This window comes from Pelodiscus sinensis, chromosome 8, assembly GCF_049634645.1.
Source record: "Pelodiscus sinensis isolate JC-2024 chromosome 8, ASM4963464v1, whole genome shotgun sequence".
NCBI lineage: Eukaryota > Metazoa > Chordata > Testudines > Trionychidae > Pelodiscus > Pelodiscus sinensis.
Window position 1 is genome coordinate 42,715,498 of NC_134718.1, and position 21,076 is coordinate 42,736,573.

At 43.1% G+C, this 21,076-nt stretch overlaps 1 protein-coding gene across 9 annotated transcripts in view; it reads left to right on the forward strand.

Moving 5' to 3' along the window:
• The window catches only part of IDE (insulin degrading enzyme), a 139,896-nt gene that overhangs the window by 19,874 nt on the left and 98,946 nt on the right, over nt 1-21,076 (forward strand). The window contains exons 1-2 of one of the 9 annotated variants that reach the window (XM_075935175.1): nt 14,360-14,496; nt 16,863-16,956. The exons of 7 other annotated variants lie outside the window; for them this stretch is intronic. The gene's annotated coding sequence lies outside the window, so the exon portion shown is untranslated. Of the gene's footprint in view, nt 1-14,316; nt 14,497-16,862; nt 16,957-21,076 lie in introns of those variants that run through there. One more of the 9 variants, XM_075935170.1, reaches the window with a different exon arrangement.

The following is a 21,076-nucleotide window of genomic DNA, read 5'->3' on the forward strand; positions in this document are numbered from 1 at the left end:
GGGCCTGCCCATAAGAAGTTCCCTGCTCTCTGTGGGATCCAGGAGAGGAAAGTGCAAAAAAAAAAAAAAAAAAAAAAAAGTTAATTCTCCCTTGCCTGCAGTGTTGCTTCTGATGCACTGAGATGGAAATAAATCAGGTTGACTGTCAGGGTCATTCCAGGTTATTGTCTAAGTCACCTACTATAAATACTTTCAGAGCACTTGGGCTATCACGTTCTGGGATAATGCTAGTTTTTAATTTATTTTTGATAGTATTGCATTCATAATGAATGTATTTTTATTTTGATGTTACTTTTCGTTATTCAATTTTATTAAAACATTATTTCCATTCAGCTGGGGCTAGACAGATTGGATCAATGGCTGCTGTATCTACAAATGCATGACATGCTGCTGCTAATGCATAGGTTTGTGTTCTCAGCCTCTGTGATGTCTAGAACTTGCTATAGGCTGTGGGCTGCTGTATCCTGAGTCCAGCAGCTCCTCTTTGTGAACCTGCGGCGCTGCCACTTTGAAGGACCCTTCCCTCCCCTTTGCTGTCTCTATATCATAAATATAAAATTGACTTGTCAAAAGACTATCCGATAAGCATAAGACTAATTTTTAACATCCCTAGACTGAAGCAGTCCCTGCTTGTGCCATTTTCCACTGTGCCTCTGCCTCCTCCGCCCCCTGCAGAGATGGTGCTGAGGGGAGCCGGCTTTCCTGGTTGCCCCCAGCACCGGCTCCTGCTCCCCTCCCGTGCTGCTCCTCTTTTATAGAGACAGCAATGGGGAGAAGTGACTAGTTGAGTCAACTCTCCAATAAGCATTTGTTTGTTGGATAGTTGACTAGTCGCTTATCTCCCTAGTATTAATCTCTTGCACCAGCTCCTGTGTGTCACTTAGGAATAAATCAAGATTGGCTCTTCCCTTGTGGGTTCTAGGACCAGCTACTCCAAAAGCAGTCATTAATGGTGTTTAGAAATTTTATCTCTGTGTACTGTTCTGAGGTGATACATGTGCAGTCAATATGGGGATAGTTGAAGTCCCTCATTATTAGTAGGCTTTCTGTTTTTTGTAGCATCTCTTATCTCTATGAGCATTTCAGTCTCCATGACCACATTGGATGTCTGTGTTGCTATAGTGCTTCATCTATTCATTCAGCATGCCTTTGGTGTGTGTTGTCTGTCCATTGGTAGACTTTTTACTGTTGCATCATTGACCTGATTATGTTTCCACACAACTTAACCTTTTGTATATTGTTTTCATACCTTGTTTTCTTGCTGACTCATCTAGTTGTTGAGCCTTTTACTTATTCAGTCTGTGACTTCCACACCACTTTGCACAATGCTTTTATTACTTCCATTTTGCTAGTATTCTTGACTTGTCTACGTTTTTCCTGTAATGTTTTTGCTTTATTGCTTGTCCAGCTTTTCCTTATTTGCTTATACTTTCAATAACTGTATGTGCTGTATTTTGAATTGTTGCATTAAATGAAACAGATATCAGAAGACAGGAAGAAGAAGCGATGAGAGCTCTTCAGAATAGGTGTAAAGTGGAATGGTTTTAAGAGAAAAGAAGAACAAGAGAGTAGGATGTGAAATCGGGTTGACTATAATAGAAAAGATTATGATGGTGAGGACACCGGAGAAGACAAACAGAAAAGAATGCAAACACAACCAAAGTCAGTCAGTCCTAGAAGCTGACCGTAGACTAGATAGTGAAATATTATATATGTGAACATGATCAGGATGGACTTAACCAAGAGACAGGAATAAATGGTAAAATGTACGACTCCCTGTGCCTATAAAGATGCTTTGGGATGGTAAAGAAATTAAATACATTTTTTTTAATCTTTAAATAATCTTGACAGTGATCACTGGTTTCCCACTTTCAAATGCCTCTTTATGTTTTATTCCATTTAATTTCGAGCGCTGTCATAAAAGGTGCAATGAGATGTATTTGAAGATTACATTAGAAATATTAGGAAAAGACTGGTTTCACGTGTTTGCCACTTTTGATTACGTGCAATTTTAAAATGAACTTGGATAGAGTTTATTTACTTATATTTGAGTATGTGCTTAAGATACGTAGTTTGGAGCAGTTTTTTAAAAAATATGGAAACTAGGTTGGGGGGGTTCAGTAGTTTGTTCATTTGTTTTTTTGCCTCCTGTGTTTGTCACATCTGAAATTTAAATTTTGTTAACTCTGAGGGACTGATCATAAAAATGAGACTTTTTTGGTTAAATGCCCTCGTGTAGACATTTGCCTTTTACTTCTCTGGAAATTATGTGGAGTCAGTAGGAGATTTGACCCCTGCAGACTCCTGTTGTTGATGTATACATTTTGAATTGTGACAAGATGGGAACTTCCTCAAAATGGTCCCATATAAGTGGTAATGATCAGCCCCCAATTTAGCTTTTGAAACAATAAATTAATTTATGGTCCAGAAATAGTCTCAAGAATAAAATTAGGATAATTCTGATTTTGTAAGACCAGACTTTTTAGTTAATATTTTTTTAGTGGAATTGATGAATTATAATTACTGATTCAGAGTGAATGTGATTTAAATAATGATTTCAGACTTGATTTAATCATGGTTTTCTACATAAAAATGCATTATTGTTGGTTGTTATAACCTTAGTACATATTCTTTGCAACTCAGTGATAGAGATTAGATGTAGGTTTCATTTTTAGAAAGTACAAACTATACATTTTTAAAAAGGGATGTATTTTTAAAAATTTTCAGATATAGCTGTAAAACTAATCAGAAAATAAATGATTGTTTGGTTATTTCATTTACCAAAGGTAATTGAAATAGATATTTATTAAGTCACTGGGAGGTGAATGATCTCCAATTCAACAGGTTAAATATTTATATTTGGAGGATTTTCTTGCCATGCTGTATTAAGATAACATCAGACACACATTTAAATTGTTTTATTTAACTAACACAGCATTATGTATTCAGGATTTTTTCAGCAGCAAACATATAATATTTTAACAAAACAAACATGGGTTTTTTTTTAAATTTAAATTCAGGTTTGTTTTTATTAAAATTGTTTAAAATAGTTAAATGAAATATAAAAAAAGAAAACAAATTAAATTGACATGTCAGCCAGGTCAAACAAAATAGGGATGTTAAATTTAGTTTAATCAACTAATTGACTAGTGGATGGAATTTCCATCAGCTAGTTGAGAAGTGGGAGAGTTGCAGTGGGGTTAGCTCTGTAGAAGCTGTAGAAACCATTTTTATATTTAGCTAGAAGCCATTTTGTATATTAGAAACCATTTTAGCTTTTTTTTTTTTAAGTATATAGACCAGAGAAAACTTTTGGTCACCCCGTGAGAAGAGGCCTACAGGATGGGCTATTGGTATGTGTTAATTGGGCTGGTTGGAACAGGAGATGTACTCCCTTGTACCTGTCCGCCATCTTGTTAATAAGGCTTTGTTTTTCCAAATTTAATTAAGAATTTCTGTAATTGAATGCCCTAACGTCAAACTGTTTGGCTAAGGGTATAAAAATACTAAAATTAATTGCATTAGCAGCTTTACTGGGCCCGTATTTGCTGGAACCACGTTTGGCTCATCCTGTGCTTTATTAATTAATAAAGCTGTTTGTTAGCTGCCTAAACAGAAAGGAGCGTTTTTTTTTTTTGTTTTTTTTGTTTTTTTTTTGCTTCAACAGCTCCAACCAGCTCCTAATACATTTAAAAGGCTGAAGCACAGCAGGGGAGACCCAACACGAGCTGGAACAGCTGATTCCTGGCTTGCATTGGGTCCTCTCCGCCCCTGCTGCACACCAGCCTTTTAAAATGTCTTAAGAGCCAGCTGGCTCTTCATACATTCAAAAGGCAGAGCTGCTTAAGTGACTTCCAGCAGTTCACTGGTGTGACTTTATTTCAAACATCCTCAGCAAACATACATTTCTTGAATTGTTCCCCTTAGCTCTTAAGGTTATTGTAATTGCCATTTTGGAGGGAAGATTGCTGGATGCCCATGTCGTAGCCAACTCCTCTTCTTCAGGAGTTAAAGGTTTGACCCTGGTACGTAGCATTGAGAATATTTGCAAGAAAATGAGCTGAAGATAGTGCTTGTCCCATTTGGGTTTTTTTTAATGCATTAATTTAACTTTGTTATTGCACATCTCCTTAAGATATCTGTCAGTTCCTTCCAAATTTCAACAGCATCAGCAATATAACAGCATAGTCACAGCCAAAGTTCTTTTAATCCCAGTGTTGAGAAATGTTAAACATATGCAAAGTATCCTCAGCCAATTTGTGTAACCTTGAACAAAATGCAGAAAAATAGCTATCTATTTTTTTTCACGGTTTTGTTCACAAAATTGTCATCAGATTAAGGCCAACTCTTGATATAGTGCTCAAAATATCCTGATACTGAGTTCCATTGTATATCTTGTGGGAGAGTTAGCTTGGTTCCTTCCACTTTTTTGAGAGCAGCTGCTGCAAAATGGTTATTACAGAAGTATTTTGCAATTTCAACAACATTAGCCTTTATTTCTGGAACACTGAAGTCTTTAGCTCGGAGGTGCATCAAATGAGCACTGCAACCATATGTTATTAGGTTGAGACTCTCTCTTCAACATTTCTAATCTTGAATACATTTGCAGCATTGCCTGTGACCAAGCTGCATACTAGACATTTGATTTTTTTTCCCCACAGTTTTTTTCTTAGATTTACTGTTACTACTTCTGTGTATTTATTTCCTGTTACTTCTGCTGTGTATTGTTTCTGTAAGGAAGACATTCCTTCCTTCTATTATAACACAAACACATACTGTCACAAGAGTGATAGAAATGTAGCCATGTTAGTCTGGGGTAGCTGAAGCAAAATGCAGGACAATGTAGCACTGTAAAGACTAACAAGATGGTTTATTAGATGATGAGCTTTCATGGGCCAGACCCGCTTCCTCAGATCAAGTAGTGGAAGAAAATAGTCACAACCATATATACCAAAGGATACAATTTTAAAAAAAATGAACACACATGAAAAGGACAAATCACATTTCAGAACAGTAGGGGGATGCGGGGGGGGGGGGGGGGAAGGAAGGTAAGTGTCTGTGAATTGATGATATTAGAGGTGGGGAGAGTGGGATGTCTGTGAGCTAATGGTATTAGAGGTGATAATTGGGGAAGCTATCTTGGTAATGGGTAAGATAGTTTGAGTGTTTGTTCATTCCTTCTCGGAGAGTGTCGAATTTTAACATGAATGACAGTTCAGAGGATTCCCTTTCAAGTGCAGATGTAAAAGGTCTTTGTAGCAGAATGCAGGTGGTTAAGTAATTGAGAGAGTGTCCTTTCTGGTTAAAATGACAAGAAACTGTTTTTTCTTTGTGATCTTGTCTGATATCTGTTTTGTGGGCATTAATCCTTTGGCGAAGTGTCTGAGATGTTTGTCCAGTGTACGTAGGGGACGGACACTTTCGGCACATGATAGCATAAATTATATTTCTGGATGCACAGGAATATGTGTTCTTGATCTTATAACTCGGTTAGGTCCAATAATGGTATCGGCAGAATGAATATGTGGACAAAGCTGGCAACGGGGTTTGTTGCAAGGGAAGGTACCAGGGTTGGTATTAGTGTGGTATGTCCTGTGGTTGTTGGCAAGAATCATCTTGAGGTTAGGTGGTTGTCTATAGGAGACTATGGGTCTGTCTCACAAGAGGGCGCTGCTGCACAGGTGATCAGTCCACGCAACAGTCCCGTAGTCCGGGCTGACACGGAACAATGAATTCACAGCAGACAAAATATGTCTTTAACAAACTTTATTGCTAGCAATTAAGAAACAGTTCAAAAGCAATGTTTAGATTTAGTAGTTAGCAATTAAAGAGCATGTCAAAAGTAATGCATAACTTGAATATTTAACAGTCTAATTCTTAACCCAATTCTAATACACACTCTCATAAGCACATACGCACACACACTACTCACTCTCTGGGGCTAGCCAAACCCCAAGTAATGGTTGGTTGGCTGGTTGGTTGGTTGAGGCAGAAGTCCAACGATGTGCACTTCACCCCAATATGCCGAATTGATGGACTCCAAGCCGGGTGGCAAATTGGTGTGGTATATACTCCCTCTGCCGGGGATAGTCCGGGTGGAATGATGTCCATTGGTTGCACCCCTCTTGCGGGTGTGTTCACAACCGATTTTGGAACATCCCTACTTACACCACCCAATTCTACTTTCCCAGCCACGAATGATAAGCAATGGAATGTCCTTGGTCAGGTTCCTCCCTCTTTAACTCTTCTTATCTGGGAACTTTACGTGTGTGTGTGTGTGTGTGTGTGTGTGTGTGTGTGTGTGTGTGTGTGTGTGTGTGTGTGTGTGCACGCGCTCAATTTTGCCTTCTCAGCGCACACACACACAGTTCTTTCCTCAAAGTGATAAACAAGTCCGTAATCCACCGGGGCACTGATTCAGACCTTTGTAGGGGCTCTCTTCAGCTCACTTACTGTTAATTCACTCATGCCAACCATTCACACTACCCATCATACATGACAATACAACAGAATCATTGTGGACATTGCTCCAGCCATCAAGACTCAGGTTAACAATTTTACACATTATACTTTTTGCACACTGCTCAATTTTTCTTGTATGTACTTTATCCAGCAGTATGCCTGTGACATCTGCTCTGTTGGGTGGACTGTATCGTTGCCTTAATGAATGAACCATGTTAATGAACTGTGAGTTCTCAGTCTTCCAGAAAGGAGAGTCTGTTGCATAAACAAACTGGGCAATATTTTCAGCAGTTGTTGTAGTTTCTGGATGATGGATATTTTTTTACTTTTTGCTACAGATATATACTGTGGCTATGACACATACATGATGCAACTATAGTTTTTGCTTAAACATGAGAATTAAAGAATAGACTAGAAGAAAGATCAGCAATTCTTAAGAAAGAAGTATGAAATGAAAAAGTTTGCCACTCTGAAGTTCTCCTTTGAGTAGTGTCCCTTTGGGTGCTCCACTCAGGTCTTGGTACATCCTTGCACCGGCGATTGGAGATTTTTGCCTAGCAGTGCCTTACTGCTCTGCGCATGTACGGCTGCCATCTTGCGCTGGTTTTGTCCATTTGGTGCATGTGCGGTGTGAGTATCCTTCAGTTCCTTTTTTCCTGTCCTTGGCAGAAGACTAAGACACAGCAGTACTTTCTTTCCTGACTGAAAAGAAAAATATAGTGTAGTTAGTTTAGTCAGTTTGCTTTGCCTGGTTCTCTATTTTTTTTTCTTAAAAACACGCTCCCCCCCCCCCCCCCCCCCCGGCTTCCCTGGGTTTTTTTCTCCCCCACTTAATTTTTCTCCAAGTTGAATCCTGACATCTTTAAGATGCCAGGCTCTCCTGCTTTCAAAAAACGTGACTCATGTTGGGACTCAATGCTTGTATCAGATGGACATGCATCCTCTATAGAATGCTTAAGTGAAAGTCATGTAGTGCAGAGGTGTCCACACTGCCAAAACATGACAGCCAGAGCCAGGAAAGATTGTGAAATGAGACTCCTATGGGAGAAATCCCTGCAACCACTGGAGGATAAGTCCTCAGTACTACCAGAGCGATTAACACCTTGTAAGAGGGCTAATTTATCACCCAAGTGTGTGTTGTGTGCCAGGGGCTTCCCCAGCATGATCATTACTTGCTACGTCCTGGGCCATCCATTCTCTGGGTCCATCGACTTCTAGCACCGTGGAGAAATGAAAACTGACATCCTCTAAAAGGGCCAAGTTGGAATCTAAGAGGAGAGCCACCTCCTCGGCACGCACTGATGCTGCTACTCAATCAACACCAACAAAACCAGATATGCCACCACCTCCGGCATCTGCAGGCAGTTCAGCACCATCTGAACACACAGGCTCCCGACAACTGGAACTGAAGTGTGTTCTGGCACTGTGTGCAATGAGTGCCGTAGCCGAGCGTGCCTACACCACCATGCTGTGCAACAAGAAGTCACTTTGGCCTACATAGACAAATCACGGGAATTATCTCTTACTCTCCCACACCATCATTACCAGGAACCAAACATGACTCCGGGCAGGAGGGTAGATTTTCATCATAGCACTTCTCCTCACTGGGATCAGTGACTTCATGGCATTCTACGCAACACTGACCATTCCTCCCATTGCCACCGCTCACGCGACACACCAGCACATAGTCTCTGGCTACTACTGCACATTCATCACCATCTCCTCTTCCTCCATCAGTAGCACTCCAGGCTGAACCAGCAGATGATGATGAGAACTTACCTCACTCTGATTCAGATAGCTCTTCACCGGTTCTGTAGTCTTTCTCCAGTCCAGATGAGGTTGTTTTGCAATCATTGTCCTCTCCACCTGCAGACGACCCAAAACCATTTCAAGAATTATTCAAACGCATGGCTGAATCTCAGGCCATTGCATTCCAAGAGGTGCAAGAGAAACAATATAAATTGCTCAAAATACAGGCAGTCCCCGGGTTACGTACAAGATAGGGACTGTAGGTTTGTTCTTAAGTTGAATTTGTATGTAAGTCGGAACTGGTACATATTGTAGGGGAAACTCTAGCCAAACATTTTTTTTTAGTTTTGGATAGCATAGGGAAAGGTTAACTCCCCTCTAATGTTTGTTTTGCTGTCTGTTCCCCTGTTCAGAAGATTTCACATCTATTTCTGTCCCTGTGACAAACTCAGGACTAAAGGAGTAACTCATCAAATACCAAACAGCTCTGCACCATGCTTTGAGCTAATAGCTTTATTTCCACACACCACCCAGGGTTCTAGGAGGAGGGTCCTTTTTTTGCTAACACAATGAGGCCGGCACTTTGTTTGTTTTGGTGGAGTCTTTGTTTGCCCAGGGAGCCCAGCATGTATAGGGGGAGGAGGGGCGGAGAGGCTGCTTTTGTCTGTTGCTCAGGGGAGGGGGCAGCCTGTTGCTGGCAGGGGGGGAGGATGGAGGCGTGCAGGATGCGAGGCCGCGGGGGGGGGGGGGGCAGCGGGCGTGGGGAGGCACTTTTCCTCTGCCCGGCAGCTCTGTGGGACCCCAGTCGGAGCCGGCCCGAGGAGGAGGAGGATCCTAGGACCCAGGTGAGCGAGCCCCGGGAATGCTGCTGCGCATGTGCGGGAGTTGCCTCACCCCGTTCGTATCTAGGGATCCGACATAAGTCAGATCCACGTAAGTCAGGGACTGCCTGTACTCCAATCAGCTACATCCTCCACGATAGCTTTATTGATTGGTAGTGCTATCCTGGAGCCATCAGGCGAACTCGGGCAAATGCCTCTGCTAACTGGAGAGCGGATAGAAAATACTTTGTCCTGGCCAAGGCCATGGATTTCCTTTTTTCACATCCCCACCCAAATTCACTGATCCTGCACTCCGTTAATTAAGATTGAAACATTTGCAATACAAGACTACGCCTCAGGAGAAAGAGCACAAAGAGCTTGATATCTTTGGTGGGAAGTGTACTTCACCACCACCCTCAAGTTTAGAATATCAAACTACATTGCTTTCCTGGTTAATTGTGGTCATGCTAATTACTCCATACTACAGGAGCTCCCCGAACACAGAAGACCCCAGCTCCAATCTATCATGAAAGAAGGCCAGTCCATGGCAAAAACAGCTCTTCAGGCTGCAATGGATGTGGCTGATACAGCAGCCAGAACTACAGCAACAGCAGTTGTCATACGCAGTGTGTCATGGTTACAATCTTCAGGAGTCCCAAAAGTGCTACAGTTGAAGGTGGACGACCTCTCCTTTTACAGGAACCAATTTTTTGCTATAAAAATGGACAGTGTTACACTCAATGAAAGACTCCTGCACCACACTGCTTACGTTAGGAATGAACACCCCATGTAATAGAAGACGCAACTATTCTACCAGCACTGGGCATAGGGGACTGGTTCTCAACTCTCGACCTTCAGGATGCATATTTTCATATAACCATGTACCCTGCACATAGGCGATTTCTCAGTTTGTGGTGGGAAAAGACCACTGCCAATATCCAGTCCTTTCCTTCGGTCTTTCTATGGCCCGTTGGGCGTTTTCCAAAACGATTGTTGTGGTTATGGCATTCCTCAGGACGCAGGGCATCATTATTTTTCCCTACCTCAATGACTGCCTAATCAAGAGCCCCTCATGTCAACAAACAGTAATCATGACAAATACCACCAAAGATTTCTTCTCTTAACTGGGTCTCCTCATAAATATCCAGAAATCTACCCTACAACCTACCTAGAAGATAGTTTGTTGGGGCACTCCTAAATGCTGTAACAGCCAGAGCCTATCTTCCCAATACACCAATTCCAAACATTATGCAACGTTATCAAAGGAGTCAAGCACACTCCCTTTATGACCGCATACACGTCTTCAAATTCTGAGACACATGGCAGCCACCACCTTCATTATATCATTCATGAGACTGCATATGCGCTGCCTGCTGTTCTGATTTGCAGCTGCCTGTGTTCCCAATTGACACAGCCTTGCAAGACACATTATACTCTCCCCCAGTAATTCTTCAATATCTTGACTGGTAGACCTCTCCATACAACCTTCTGACAGGTGTACCTTTCCATTGCCCAGACTCCTCAGTAGTGATCACAACTGATGCATCACTCCTGGATTGGGGTGCCCATTGTGGTACGCAGATAGTACAGGGCAGATGGTCTCATCCCAAGATGCACCTCCGCATAAGTATCCTGGAACTCAGGGCCACCTGCAGAGCATGTGCCCACTTCCTCCCTCTTACAAAGGGAAGAACCATTTGTGTCCTCACAGACAACACACCCTCTATGTTTTACATCAACTGACCAGAGTGCGCGCGCGCCTGATAACACTCACTATGTGCAGAGGCAGTCAGATTCTGAACTGGTGCCAGAGGAGTGAGAGAACTCCAACTGTACATACCAGGCCAACAAAACACCACTGCCGACGAACTGAGCAGACATTTCTCTGAACAGCATGAGCAGGTGCTCAGTCTTAAGTTCTCCTCCCAATCTTCCAACAATAGGGTTTCCCGGTCATAGACCTATTTGTGATGGCAACCGTTCTGCTTCCGAGCAGATCTGGGAAAGAGATTGGAAGGAGACACCTCTTCTCTATTCCTTTCCATCAACTCCCTTACTCTACAGGGTAATCAACAAGATCTGCTTAGACTGAGCCACAGTGATTTTGGTAACGCTCTACTGGCCGAGACAACCTTGGTTTCCCTAGCTACATCATCTGTCAACTCATCTGTCAATTCTTCTCCCTATGAGTCCCCTCATACTTAACCCAACGTTGAGGAAAGACCCACCACCTGAATATCAGGACCCTAAAATTCATGGCTTCTTCATGGTTCCAAAATGAAGAACTTACCTGTTCAGAGAGAGTTAAGCAGATCTTTTTAAATAGTTGGCTCTCCTTGACAAGATACACCTACCAAAACAAATGGGAAAATTTTCAAGTGGTGCTGACATCATCAATTACAACCCAATGCCACTTCGATACCTACTGTGCTAGAGTACCTGATGGATCTCAGCGATGCTGGCCTTTCTATCAGCTCTGTTCACATCCATCTGTCTGCCATCACAGCTTTCCATGAACCAGTCGGCGATCTCTCACTCTTTGCACATCCCATGACAAAGCACTTCTTGGTGGGCTTGCAAAAAACACATCCAAATTTATGCTCACCAGTACCACCTTGGGACCTGAACTTTGTATTTGACACACAAGGCCACCGTTTGAGCCACTAGCCACTGTCTCACCACAATACCTAGCTATGAAAGTGGCATTCACAGTGGCAATAACATCTGCGAGAAGGGTAGGTTAAATTGCAGCCTTCATGGCCTACCAACCATACACTACCTTCACCAAGTATCAGGTCATTCTCAGGCTTCGTCCCAAGTTCCTCTCCAGGTTATAGCCTACTTCCACCTGAATGAACCCCAATGCTTACCCACGTATTTTTGTAAACCTCACACCTCTATGAGAGAATTCATCTTGCACACTCTAGATGCCAGATGAGCCCTCACTTTTTACTTGGAGAGCCATGGAGGCTAGGAAATCAGACAGGCTCTTTATCTCTTTGACCGGCCCCCACAAGGGAACAGTCGTCTCTGCGCAACAGATCTCCAGGTGGATTGCAAGTTGCATATATACTTCGTAGGGGGGAAAAAACCACAGATTATTAAGGTGCACTCCACATATGCGATGGCCACATCAACAGCTTTTCTCCATAATGTGCCCTTAGCAGATATCTGTAGAGTAGCGACATGGTCTTCCTAGCACATCTTTGCGCAACATTATGCCCTACTGAAAGGACTTATGATACCACCGCTCAAGCTGATGCGGTCCTCGCCTTTTCTCATACATGACTCCAACACCCACCACGGTGAATGGCAGCTACTGCTGGTTAGTTACCTGAGTGGAGCACTCACCGGGGGCACCATTTGAAGGAGAAGAAGTTACTCACTCTGTGCAGTAACGATGGTTCTTCGAGATGTGTATCCCTTTGGGTGCTCCACTACCTTCCCTTCCTCCCTCTACTTGGAGTCCTTTATTGGATTTTCAGTAGAAAAGAAATGGAGGGACACTTGTGCCATGCATGCACCTAATGGACAAAAACAGTGCGAGATTTCAGCCACACATGTGCGGCGCAGCAAGGCATTGCTAGGCAAAAATCTCCAATAGTTGGTACAATGACACACCAAAATTTGAGTGGCTCACCACCGGGGAAACACATCTCAAAGAACCATCATTACACACAGGGTGAATAACTTCATCTTGTATGTTCAGATGTTCCTTTCATCATCTTTAACGCAGTTTGCTCCTGAGAAGGAATGTTGCTCATGATATTATTTCATTCAGGCAACGAGGCTTTGCCTTTCTTTGTTGCACTGTTCGCATTTTGAATGAGTGCCTGTCTTACCCACAGGTAGAGGAATTTCATTAAAATATTCCCAAACTGTGTTTATGGCCAGCTGCCTTAATAAATCATAATTAAATATTCATCTCAGATCAATGAAGGCTCATTCAGAAAGACCTCGACTTCTGGAATATGCTGCTCAAACAGTTTCACTTTTGTTTCTGCTGCCTGTCCCTGCCTTCTCACATTGATCTCTAGACTTGTTCTTGTCCACATCTATTCTGCCCCCAACAATCTTCTATTCATTGAACTTTTTTGAAACTTTGCACTTTGAGAGAGAGGTAAGGGATTGACTCTGTGTACACAAATTTGCAGAGGAACAGTAAGGTTGAGGTCTGTTATTTCTCACCTCTATATATTATTTATTTATTTTAAATATGTTTTGCTGTTCACAAGCATCATATGTCTGGAGACACATCCACAGTTTGAGAACTGCAAAACGAAGCATTTCTGATGGTATCTTCTATACTGAGCACTGAGTTCCATTGGACCGATAGAAAGATTAACCTAAATAATCTATCCAGAAGCCTCTGGAACCCCATAAAATTGGGACCTTAATCCATGAGCTGTTAGAACTGATTTATAAAACTTTTCTTAAACATTATACTATAAATTAGAATTTAAAATCCTTATTTTTATGAGATACATTATAGCTCAAAGATATCTTAATTAAAACTATATTTAGGTAGTTTTTTTCCTCAAAAAGCATTTAATCAAAAAATCCAATTTAAATCAGAACAATATGATTTTTTCATCTTTGATTTTTATCCACCTTTCTGATTATTGCAGAACTGTTTGTAGGGAGTATTTGACAAATGATATAAAATTTTATATGTTCCTGCTAATTCCTTTGGGTAGAAGCATCTAATATGCATTCAAATTTCAAACAGTTTTGTATAAATTTTGATAATCAATAATACTAGTTATTTAACTTCAGCTTAGTGAGTGATACCTAGGAGTTACTTAAATTCAGATGTAAAATAATTAACCCAAGATGGCTATTGATTATAAGGAAGTGGAGTATCTTAGAGAATTCTAATTCTGAAATGTTTGAGAGAGAAGGAGAAAATCATGTTAGCTATAGGGAATAAGCTAATAGCTTTGGTATACATTTGAACTAGTTATATAAGAAATAAGATTAAAATGTTCTGCAGCATCCTTTATAATAATGTTTTGCTAGTTGCCATAATATGTGGTAAAGTACTCCAATTCTGGTCCAATTTGTTATTAAAATTTTATGGTTCCAAGATTTGTACATTTTTTCTGGTGTCAAATTTTGATACAATTTTTTTATTAGTTTAAGAAAATGCTTAATAACTGTTAATTCCTTTTAACCAATGTAGTTATAGCATGTAAATGAACTGAGGACAGATGAAGAGAGGAGGCTGATTATTGGATGACATACTTCCAGTGTCACTATTGCATTGGTAAGGATGTCACAATCCTGCCACCTGGTGATAATCTGTTCCAAGATCACTAACTGATTTGTGGGGTAAAAGGGCAGGAGAAAAAGACACCCAAGAAAATGGAGATCTATTCTGATATCACATCCCCACCAAAGTATAATGAGTTGTTCAGCAGATTCTCCAGAGCACTCAATTAAGCACATCTTCTCTGTAAAAGAGGTGAGAAACAAAATCACCATGATTCCCACTGGCTGGGAGGCCAGCAGCTCATAGCCTTATATTGAAAATACTCCACTCCTGAGAGTTTCATGCTAGGTGCTAACAACAGTACATCAGTATACTTGTAACTTTATGAAAGTTTGTAGACATGCAAATTTAGGTGGCTTAGTGAACATGCAGAGGCTATATAGACCAATGATGGAGATCTAGATAAATTGAAAACATAGAACAGTATTGGCTCATCATGAACTTCAATCCAGGGCTACTACTGGATAATGAAATCTGGGATAAAAAGAGTACTTCTATATATAATTGGTTAATATAAGTATTCCTTTTTGTGTGTGCATATGTATACAGTTTTCACTTGTTTCAAATTCTGCAAACTATGTCTTTATTCCTAAATATGAAAGAGGCATACACACATAGTTTGCAGAATTTGGAACAGGTGAAAAGTTTGAAAATGATAGCAGATCACTGTTATGCTCTTTATCTAATGCGAAGGACACTTCTGTAGCTCAGATGATAACTGTGGTGCAATTCACTGTAGTGGTTTGGTGTACTTAAAAAGGGATATGAAACAGGTGCTGGTAAAGTAGTAACAAAAATTGTTTATCATTTGACATAAACATGCTTTGAGTGTAGCTCAGCACACCAAAGAAGTGCATATATTGCAAAACCATTATTATCTGAAGGTCTCAGGGAAACCTAAAACCATCAGATAACTGGAGAAGCTCACCAAGCAATCTTCAAAGTCTGTAGAGCTAACATCCTAAGAGCTGATTATTGTTTATAGATATTCATCTGGCTTAACCAGACCTTTGGACTATGGTTTAAGGCCCTACCAAGTTCACAGTCCATTTTGATCAAATTCACAGTGATGGGATTTTAAAAATTTTAAATTTTATTATTTCATATGTAAATCTGAAATTTACTGTGTGGTAACTGTAGGGGGTTGTGGAAGAGTCTCAGGGTTATTGTAGGAGGGTTGCAGTACTACTACCCATAGTTCTGCACCCCTGCTGATGGCAGCACGGCCTTCAGATCAGGGCTGCTGGAGAGCAGTGGATGATGGCTGAAAGTCCAGCTCTGAAGGCTGCTAACAGCTATACAGAAGTAAGATGTCATGGTAGAGTATTGCCACCCTTACTTCTGCGCTGCTGTCTTCAGAGCTGGGTGGCTGGAGCGTAGTGGTTGCTGGCTGAGGGCCCAGCTTTGAAGGCCACAGCATAAAAGTAAGGGTGGCAATACCATGCCAGGCCATCCTTCCTTCTGCATGGCTGCTGATGGCAACACTATGGATGTTAAGTATTGGGTAATTGACTTATCAAATACAGTAAACTTCCGATAATGGGGCACCTTTGGGATCCAGGGGGTGCCTGATTATCGGATATGCCGGAGTATCAGGAGGTACTCCGAAAGGGGGGCTATGAGGGGGAGAGGGGTTGGCAGGAAACAGCGCGGCGTGGGGCGAACCCTTCACCGTTTTGCAGGGAAGCGGGGGAAGTCCCGCGCAGCTGCCGGCAACAGGCCAGCTGGGGCGGCAGCGGCAACTTGGGGAAGCAGTGGGGCAGAGCAGCTGGGGTGCTGCCGGATTGGTCCCGCAGCACTCCCGCTCACCCCCTTGCTCGGGGCCTGGAAGCACCCCAGCTGCTCTGCTCTGCAGCTTCCCCAAGTCCACCGCTCGTCAGTTTTGGCAGCGGCACGGAGCAGAGCAGCTGGGGTGCTGCTGGTGCTGAGCAGGGGGGTGGCGTGGTGCTGCGGGACCAACCCGGCAGCACCCCAGCTGCTCTGCTCTGCGCCTATTCCCCAAGTCCGCCACTGGTCAGTTTCAGCAGTGGCGGAAGCGGCACGGAGCAGCTCCAATTGCTCCCAGGGAAGCTTTGCTGCAGGCTCTGCAGCTGGCTCCCAGGGAGCCAGTGTGTAACATGTGACGGGGGGAGGTGCCCTCCCAGGTCCTCTATGGACAGGGACTGCAACAGCCCTCTGCCTGGGGTGAACAGGGAGCTTCTCCAGCCCATACTGGTTAACTGAAACTAATAAATCTTTTATATACCTAATCCACATACACCTATACACCAATCCATATCTGCAAAAATGAGCCTCAGATATGTGCTTTCACATCCACATTGAGTGTCTGTGGGTTTGCAGGGCTCTGTCCATTTGCCCAGTGTCCTCTCTTTTGACAGTGGCCAATGCCAGGTATCTACAGGGAATGACCAGAACGGGTAATCAAATGATCCATCCCAGCCCTGACAAACGGAGGCTAGAGATACCATTCCTGCTCATCCTAATAGCCATTGATGGACCTGTTCTCCTTGAATTTATCTAGTTATTTTTGAACGTTGATAGTGTTTTGACCTTCACAGCATCCTGCGGCAGGGAGTTCTGCAGATTGACTGGTTGTGTGAAGAAATACTTCTTTTTGTTTATTTTAAACCAGCTGCCTGTTCATTTCATTTGGTGAGTCCTAGTTCTTTTGTTATGGGAGGGAGTAAATAACTTTCCCTTATTTACTTCTTCACACCAGTCATGTGAAGTCACACCATCCCCCCTTTGTTATCTCTTTTCCAAGCTGAAAAGTCCCAGTCTCATCAAACTGTCATCATATGGCAGCTTTTCTATACCTATAATCATTTTTTTGCCCTTTTCCAAACCCTTTCCAATTCCAGTATTTTTTTTGAGAGGCGCACACCTGTACGCAATATTCAAGGTATTGGTGAACCATGGATTTATATAGAGACAGTATGATCTTTTCTGTCTTATGTATGCCTTTCTTAATGATTCCCAACATTCTTTTTGCTTTGTTGTCTGCTGCTACACATTGAGTGGATGTTTTCAGAGAACTATCCACAGTGACTCCAAGATCTCTTGAGAATGGTAACAGCTAATTTTTAAACCCCATAATTTTATATGTATAATTGGGATTATGCTTTCTAATATGCGTTATTTTCCATTTATCATTATTGTATTTCATCTATCATTTTGTTACATACTTTCATCCAGTGTTGTAAGATCCTTTTGAAGCTTTTCACAGTCTGCTATAAATTTAACTATCTTCAGCAGTTTTTTATCATCTGCAAATTTTGCCACCTCACTGATTATCCCTTTCTCCAGATCACTTATGAATATATTGACTAGGATTGGTGCCAGTACAGGCCCCTAGGGGACACCACAATTAATCTCTCTTCATTCTGAAAACTGACCATATATTCCTACCCATTGTTTCCCATTCTTTAGCCATTGAGAGGACCATCCTTTGTATCCCACAACAGTTTACTTTATTTATGAGCTTTTGGTGAGGTACCTTGTCAAGAGCTTTCTGGAAATCTAAGTACACAATTATCAATTTGGATCCCTATTGTCCACATGCTTGCTGATGCCCTCAAAGAATTGTGATAGATTGGTGAGGCATGATTGCCATTTACAGAAAACATTTTGACTCTTCCCCAACAAATTATGTTCATCTGTGTGTTTGACAATTCCTTTCTGTCTGTCTCTTTCAAATATTTTTACCCTGCCTCTCTATTTAAAATATTCAAGGTGGCTGACAAAATTTTTAAAACACAATAAATAAACAAATATATATAAAAAAGTAAAATATAGGATCCCAAAGTGCAGGGAACATAAAACCTGCCAAAACGTTTCAAGAGGAGGGACGGACACACCCACCCACCCAATAAAAGCACAAGTAAAAACACCAATAAAAGCATAAAAAAAGAAATCGTGCCAACGTTGGTGCCAGGCAAATGTCCTGGGGGACAGAATTCCAGAGCTTGGGGGCAAAGGCTGAGAAGACCCTGCTCCGCATAGATATCAACTGTATCTCCATCAGTGGAGGAGCCTCCCCAAATCCCAATGCGGGCTCATATATGAGAAGACCATCCTTCAAATACCCCGGTTCCAACCCATTTAGGGCTTTATAAATCATAACCAAGACCTTGAATTGTGCCCGGAAACATACTGGAAATGTAATGTGCTCCGTATTAGTTAAAACTCATGCAGCTGCATTCTGGACCAGTTGAAGCTGTGGAAGACTCTTCAAAGACAGCCCCAGGTAAAGTGCATTACAATAATCCAATCAGGATGTGACAAGAGCATGAATCACTTCAGCCAATTTGTTCTTATTCAGGAAGGGTCGCAGCTGGCTGATCAGCTGAAGCTGCCCAAAGTGCTGCTAGCCACTGAGGAAATCTGATTTTCAGATGTTAAAAAAAGGTCCAGGAGGACTCCCAAGCTGTGTACCTGTTCTTTCAGGGGGGCTGTAACCCTGTCCAGAACAGGTAACACACCGCATTCCCAGACAGATGGCTTCCAGATCCAAAGGACCTCGGTCTTGTGTGGATTCAGCTTCAGCCTGTTTGACCTCATCCAGTTCCTCACTGCCTCCAGACACTGGATCCGATGTCACAGAGAAATAGAGTTGGGTGGTGTTTGCATATTTATGGCACCATCCTCTAAATCTCCTTATGACCTCTCTTAGTAGTTTTATGTATATGTTAAATAGCATAAGGCAGGGGTTCTCAAACTTTGTGATACCACGACCCCCTACAATGCTAAATGAATTTGTGTGACCCCCTACCCTCACTGTCCTGGGTCTCTTCCTCCCCCCCTTCTCACCAGACTCCTTGCCCTCCTGGGGTTCCTTCAAGGCGTTTGCGGTCCTCAATGCCCTTCCCCCCTGCAGGCTCCTTCCCCCGTCTCTTTCTCCTCTGTGCCTCTTTTCCACTATGTGTCCTTTTGGTTACTTCTCTCTCTCCTCTCCTTCATCCTCCACTCTTTTCCTATGTCTCCTCTGCCTCCTCCTCTGCCCCCCTCCAGGTCCTCTGCCCCGACCCAATCCCCCAGCCAACTGCCTGAGGGACCCCACCCTCTCCAAGCTGGGGAAGTGATCGGTCGCCTGGTAGTTGTGCCCCGGCTAGCCCCTGGCGCATCCACTCCTGCGCCAGCCTCACTCTCGCGCCGCCTTGCCTTCTCCTGCAGCTGAGCCACACTCCTGGAGTACCGCAGTCCTGGCCATGCTGCGCGGCTTGCCTGCGGCTGCTTTCTGCCACCCTGCTGCTCTTCGCAGCCTGGGGGAGGGTTTTCAAGTGAAAAACTGAATCCAGCTGCGACCCCCCTCTAAGTGGGGGAACACAACCCACAGTTTGAGAAACGCTGGCCTAGGGGACAAGATGGAACCTTGCGGGACTCTGTAGCACAATCATCACAGTGTCAAGCAGCAGCCCCCCAGCTCCACCACATTCTGTACCCCATTTACATGACAGCCAGAGTCCAAATCAGACTGGATGCAAGTAATCTTCTCTACAAAGTAGTTTGCAAACAAGTCACAGTGGATTGCTGAGGACTCCTCCATTTCATCATGAGGGCCAGGCTGTAAGAGGCCCTGCACAATTCAGAACAATTCCGCTGGATGGTGTTGTGCAGACACAATGTGGGCAGAGAAGTAACTCTTCTTTGCTGTCAGTGCTGCTACTGAATAGGCTCTCAGTTCGGCTCTAACCCGCAGTCGATCAGACTTGGCTCAAGTTTTCCTCCAGTGGCTCTCTAGCCGTTACACAAACCATTTTGCCGTCTCCAGAAAACTAGGGGGCAAACTTGGTTCGACTAGCCCAAAAAGGGTGCTTAGGAGCAATCATGTCCACCATGCAGGCTACCTCGATGTTCTGTATATTGACCAGGGCATTGACAGGATCACTATCCATAATGGCTGAACAGTCCCTCAGAGATCTCAGTGAACCTTCTGGATCCATCAGCCTCCAAGGGCAGGCCATCTTAATTGGTCCTCTTCCTCTGTAGAGGGGAGATCAGCAAATGGTCTAAACTTGACCAAGTAATGATTGGTCCATGACAAAGGGAGTGTAACTACATCCCTTATCCTGAAATCTCTATCAGTCTTAGTCCAAAAGACTAGATCAAGCATATGACCTGTCGTGTGGAGACAGTAATTTCTTGAGATAGTCCTAAAGTCATCATGGTGGCCAAGCTGGAGCAGACAGGATAGCCTCGGTCTGAATATTAAAGTCCCCCAAGAACCGAAGCCTCAGGGTCCTCAATGCCACATCTCTGCAACCACGTTGGCCAGTTCAAGCAGAGCATCTGCCATGCAGCGAGGTGGGCGGTGCACAAGCAGAATACCCAACTTATCCCAGCTACCCAACACCAGGAACAGACACTCATATCTAGCGCTCTGTTGGACCAAGACCCTGGCCAGTGAGATGGTATCCCGATAGACAATCACCATTCCCCTCCCTGGCTGTAAAGTCAAGGCTGGTGCCAAACCGAGAATCCAGCTGGGCACAGTTGGGAGAAGTCAATGCCTCCCTCCACTGCCAGCCAGGTATCAGTGTTACAGGCCTGGTCGGCCCCTGTCTTGTGGGATACTGATCTGGCATTCAGTGAAAGCACCATTATGCCTGTTGGCCAGCTGTTAAGATTCCCAAGGCCATTGAGGCTGGGAACAGGATCAGAACAAGGAATAGCTTGTAACTGTCTAAACCTTGTTCCCCATAGCTGGCCCATCTTGATTTTACCGCCATATCTCCCCCTACCTGTCACAGCTCCCACTATGCCATCTGAGCCC